The sequence below is a fragment of the Poeciliopsis prolifica genome, unplaced genomic scaffold (genome assembly GCF_027474105.1).
Source record: "Poeciliopsis prolifica strain line A6 unplaced genomic scaffold, Auburn_PproV2 SCAFFOLD008, whole genome shotgun sequence".
NCBI lineage: Eukaryota > Metazoa > Chordata > Actinopteri > Cyprinodontiformes > Poeciliidae > Poeciliopsis > Poeciliopsis prolifica.
Window position 1 is genome coordinate 7,674,596 of NW_026562383.1, and position 6,349 is coordinate 7,680,944.

Consider the following 6,349-nt stretch of genomic DNA (forward strand, 5'->3'; position numbering starts at 1 on the left):
CGTTCACAGACTGTCTATTTGAGTGTGTTTTTTGTTGTTGTTGTTGTTGTACAAGAAAACCACTTTTGAATGTGGCAGAATGCCACCAATGAGACAAAAATATAAATGCCCTCAAAAACCTAATATGGAAAAAAAAAAAGTTCTTGCATTAAAAACTAGTGAGTGAAAAATAGTTTGATGAAAAATTTTAAAAGGCAAGGCAACGCATATGTGTTTTTGGACTTTCATTTTTCTTAACAGGTACAGGGCTGTCAGTGTTTACATCCTCACAGACAGGAGGTGCATCACCCATCCGAGATGCTACAAAAGAATCCAGGGCAACATGTGCAGCGCTGCAGGTGTTGTAAATTGTAAGTTCAGAACATTTGGAAACAGATGTTTTAAAATAATGTTTTTGTCCAAAGAAATAAGTAAACATAAAAAGCAATTTTTTACATATCTAACCATTCCACTCGTTTATTTCTATGAACTGTTTTCTTTCTTTATAATTTGTGATTCACAGTTTGTGTGTGTCTGTCCCCTTGCAATCTAGATATCATTTCTCAATATGCTATTTAAAACCATTCCTATAACAATGTAATTCACCAAAATGGTATTTTTTGTTCAATTTGTGAGCCGTATTTAAGGATATTGAGTTTTTCACTAACAACTGGAAGAGCCTAGTTACCATGTCAATATTCATACGTGACGTCTCGTTGTGTTTATCTGGATATGTGACGTCAAACTTCCCAGAAGTCACCTAAGATCACTTTCCAGTTTGCGCTGTTTGCCTTCACACCACTACGATTATACACCTATTTTCCTAATTTTCCTTCGTACTCCACCAAGGACATCATCCTACGAGATGCTCAAAAGATCAAAGCATATGACAGAGAGATGGCGGTAACTATGGAAACCGGTTGTGTGTTTTGAAAAGCTGTCCATTACCGCTCAGAGTTCCTCTTGCTATTAAAGGAACGCTTCTCACACCAAAGCTCCTCTGCCTCCCATCAGGAGGCACAAAACCATAAATCACCGCAGCTTTCTGCTGAGCTAAATGATGACAGACAATGCATGCTTTTAAGCTTTACTGCTGAAAGATTTATGTGAAAAGGCTTGGAGGATTCTGCAGGTAATTTCTTCACACGCATCTGCCCTGGCACAAGAAACGCTTAAAGTGAGTTAAGAGCAGGGGTCAGAGGTAATAAATCACGCACAGTTTTGATAGGAAGTATCTGGAAGCTGAATATAAACGATGAAAAAATAATTTAGCCCTCATGAAGTGACAAATGTCAGAAAACTGTTATTCAGTCTTGTAGGAGGTTTTGGGCATGAATGGAGCTTTAATATCTTAATTTAATACAGGACGCAAACTCAGAAGAGCTGGAGTAATCAAACACAATTTGCACAAGCGCCTCAGCAACGGCTCCACAAGACAGGAAAATTCAGCAGAGGTCAAAGACGCGATACCGAAACCATAAATCAAGGCGGCTCTGGACTTGGTGCCTACAAAACAAAAGAAATTATCTGCATAGAATGACAATCTGGAAAATAAAAACAAGTAAAATGACTGATAACAAATATTCCTGTTGTTGAAGAAAAAGCAATAGCCAGAGTTTTGAAGTGAAGCTGTGTTAGAAGATTATGAGCCATTTGACACATGCAGTCTATTGGTATTTCTAACAGGTATAATGTAGTAGGTCCTGCAAGTTGAAGCCAATTGCTATACAAGAAGGGATGAGTCTAAAAAGATTCCTGCTATCTTGAAACCAGAGTTTCATTTTCTGAGAATACTATTTCCAAAATCTTCAAATCAAGTTTGCATTGGGCAGTAATTCCAGCATGGACTATAATTCTGTGCACAGGGAGGAGAGGTAGGAAGAAATGTGCCACTAAATATCTTCCAACAGATGCTAGGAGCAATACACAACTTTCGGAATTTCAGCTTCAAAAGACGCTCAAGTTGTTTTTCCAACTTTGCAACTCAGAGAATCCAACCTCTGGGTGCAAGAGAGAGAAAAAAAAGTCATGAATGAGGACTTCAAGAGGCTTCTACTGCAGGTAAAAAATGATGTGCTCGTAATCTTTCAACAGAGCTTCACTCAGTGGCTTGGGGGCGAGACAGGGTTGTAATGTTCAAAAGTAAACACACTAATTATGTTGCCCAATAAAAATCCTTCGAAGAAAATTGATGAGATGTTAAAAGACGCGTTCTCTTAAGGTGCAATGAATCACTTTCGGTCAGTCCCTCTATCCATTCATGCAAACGTTGTGCAAACGTGCGATGGAAAAAGTCATTAGGTCTGGTCTGGCCTGAGGTTTTCACAAAGTGCCTCTCCCTACTGGCTGGTTTGTGCAAAAAGGATATTTGAATGGACTTTCTGCATAAACAACGTTTGTGATTCTGGCCCCTGATTTTGTTTTATAATGTGCAGTGAAGGACCCCTGGGATGAGTTGGCTGATTGAAGATGTCTAAAGCTTCTCCGTGTGCGCGTGTGTCTGCGTGCGCATGTGTGTGGGGGGAGGAGGGGTGCGTGTCTGTGTGTGTCCAACCAGTTTAAAGACTTTATCGTCTGTTTACCAAGGACAGAGAATGTGATTGGAGTCCAAATAATGAATGTGCTCCATCATCCTCATCCTTAATGGAAAATAAGTGGCATGGTATCAGGAGTCAATTCTTTTGAGAAAGATGATTAATCAGTATTTTTGATGGATTTTTATCCACCGACGAGGCAGACAAATCGCTATAAGCTGAACACAAAACTTAGGCACGTCTTGTTTACTCTCGTCTGGTGTCTGAATAGCAGGGCATGAACAGAAGTTGGTGCATCATGTCATCAATGTGATCTGCTCCTCACAAATGTCCTCCCTTCTGCATAACATTCAGTTTTTATAGTTGCTAAAGTGTCCATGTAGTGTTAGAAAACGTATAATTACTGGAAAAAGGCAGACTCGTTCATGTCGGAGTATTTTCATCTTGGAATTGTAGCATGGGAAATGATCAAGTGTGATGGCATCACCAGTGTAATAAAATAAAACATGTATTTTGTCCCCTTGCAGAGGGACAAGTCGGAGAAATGTGAGGCTTTGAGACGAGGCTCGACTTTGAAATCCCCAAACATCATATTAGATTTTATCAACGGAGTTTGTTTCTTATATTCAGTACCTCCAAAGTTCATTTTTTTCTTTATCATCAGTGCCGTCTCAGACTTAACAGCACTCTGTCTCAAACATCCGGAGGAGAAGCCACTCTATAATCAGGATTTTATGATAATCAGCACTCATCTCACAGTGACCTTCATGATGTTCCAGAAAAAAAAGAAGAAAAAAAAAAACGATAGTAAATGACATCATATTACTTTCAATATACTTTCAATAATTCATACCTGTATAGAATTTTCTCTATTAAAGTTAGAGTTAGAAAAATAAAAGATTATAATTAAGGATTAACAGTTGAATTATGTAACAGAAATTTTAAAACGTATTTTAATTGTGTTTGAGCTTGTAGTCGACAACAGTGATCATTTTCATTAACAAAGTCAAAAACTTGAGTAAAACAGATTAAAATTATGCGCACTGAAGCAAAATCAATAGAACGATGGAGTTACATGCACAAAACTCCCAAACATGAAAAGCAACGTTATCACACAACACAATTAAAGTCACTAGAAATGCAGCAACTTGGAGACTTAGTAAACCGGCATCCTTTATATTGATTTGAAAGCACTCGCTGGTGAGCCAGGTCTATCTTTGTTCCTTGAGCATTATTAAGTAGCCAGCTGTGACAAAGATTGTGAACTAAAAGAACTCAAATTCTACCAACATTACAGTATATGTTGTTATTTCTGCTCTGACCCACCACGGTTACTCTAAGCCACAAACTTTGGCACCAGCACCCCCATTTTTTGGAAACTGAGCTGTGAAGTGCTTGTCTATAACATGGCAGTGCAGGAAAGAACATAAAAGTCCCAGTATAAATCTATTTTGTACTGACAAAAATAGTGTATCTATTTGCACAAGATCTCAGTCTTGTGTAACAACAGTTGCATCAAAGTCCTTTCCAAAAAATATAGGTGAGCACCAAAACATATTTTGATGTGTGAGAAGATATTCACCTCCAAAAATTCCCTTTATGTTAGGAAAGAACATTTAGAATTATTTATCTGCTTTGAAAAACCAGTGTAAGACACTGTGATTAATTCATGGTTTACATGTTGAAGGCAACAGAATTTGACTTTTAAGCCGACTGCATTTTTAAAATCCCATCTGGAGTGGCAAAGAACAGAAATAAAAGCAAGAACAGAGTTGGTGTGAGTGTAATTTTGCATTTAGATACCCTACATTGCAAAGCCGGATGAATAAACATAACCTTTTCCCTCTTGTTGGTTCATCTTCAGTTCTTGTATTCTCTGTGGAAGTGCTGGTCAGGAACAGGACAGAGTGGGCAGCAGATTGTATTTCTGGATCACTGTTCAGGTTAGAACTTCTTGCGAGATGGTGAGAAAGCCCCAGTGACACAGCCATACATTTGGAGTATACACACAGCTGCAGCGTCAGGTTCCAGCTGAGGCACAAACCAATATGAGTTCATTTCAGATTGTTTGGAGATGTGCCCAGGGCAAAGGTTTCATAGCTTGTGGAGGGTGGGTGATTCTTCAAGGTTTATAGGGGTAGAGAGGAATAGCCTGGTCAGTGTACATTTATGAGACAGTTAAGGGAGAAGGATGGGATGGAGAAATAAGCAGCACTGAAAAGGTAAGAGAGCCAAGAAGCAGGGATGTGTGAATGTTTGCTTTCCTTCAGATGAGTGGGAGCTTGTAGGTGTGTTCAGAGTTTGTTCGCACAGCCTTTGGGGCACAACATATATAGAAGCCTATTACCTTTCTCTCATCCCTGCTTACTTTTCAGGCCAGTGCATCGTCGAGTCTTCGTAGGTCTGTAAAATATACATCCACAAGACAGAGAAAGGATGGATAAACAAAAGTTTGAGGTGAAAGCTAAAACCATCACCAGCCCTAAGTATTCGCATCTCTTCTTGTTTATGGAATTTACTGCAGGCCTGAAAAAAAATCAATGACTTTCTCTTAAAATCTACTCCATTTAAACTCTTTGTTTAAATGGACTTATTTTTTTAGTCCAGTGTTAGTGTTTCCTAACACTGCAGAGTTAGGAAAAGAGCCGCTTGACATGATTCTGGAACCAGAACTATTGAAATAAAGGCTATTTTAGCAACCACAAAAAATAATAAATAAAAAATTAGCAAAGGCACTGAAAGTAAGAAGGAATACAATATACAGTATCTCTGCCCCGGGTATATTGATCTATATCTCTCTGCTAAACTGTCCATCATGAGCCCAACTGTGTATTATAGATCAAATGCAGCAGCAGTGGATAAAACTTTGGGATTTTTGCTCATTTCTAGTTTGCTCTACGTTATGCATTCATACTCATAGAAGACCTACTCTAATACAAAGACTTGATAGTATAGTACAGAGCAGCGTTTTTCTACTTTGTATATACGCTTAATGCCAACTGATCATCTCTATCTGGGAATACATTTGCAATCCTCAGTAGGGTTCGTAAGAAGTCAGATAATTATTAGTTGAACTGGGTCATGCTAAACCACACAACAACCTGATAGGAGAGAATGTCCATTAATGCATGCAGGGTAACTTGTGTGGCTGCAGATTGATTTTTATTGCTTGATTATTGTCGTAGTGCTTGAGTTGTGTCAATCCAGTAGCAAGTGTACGTAATTTAGCAGATTTGATGATCATCTGACTGAATGGTTTTTGTCACATCCAAAAAGAAAAAAAAACATCTTCCAACACCAACGAAATGCAAAATGCAAGGTATTTAAAATACAAGCTGATGGGGATGTAGCAATGACGATCCTGCTTCTGGTGACGAGACAAAGCTGGTTAACGACTCAGTAAATCAACCCTGTCTAATCACTGGATTACTTTAAAAAACAGACAATTTAGCCAGGCATTTGACTAGGATTTGCACTGGTATTAGCATTTTCCTTCACCTTCTTTTGCATGTTTATGTCTAATTTTTCCCTCTCTGGTTTGATAACCCCATGTTCTTTACGCTATCTTGCACAGCACTTCTTGACTATGTTTGAATAAAAAAGATCTTTAATAAATTCTTTCACCAAAAATGTTGAATATTGAAAATGCTGATTCATTTTCTGTCTTTCAAACTCTTCAAGTTTTCATAAAAAAATGTCCTTAAAAAAAAAAAAAAGACATGAACAAAGCCAGAGAAAAAGCAACAGTTTAGAGGGCATGATGCACTCTGGACACTTATATACATCTGATAAAAATCATTTTCTCTCAGAGGTAAGCTTTTAAATTCTTAAACATA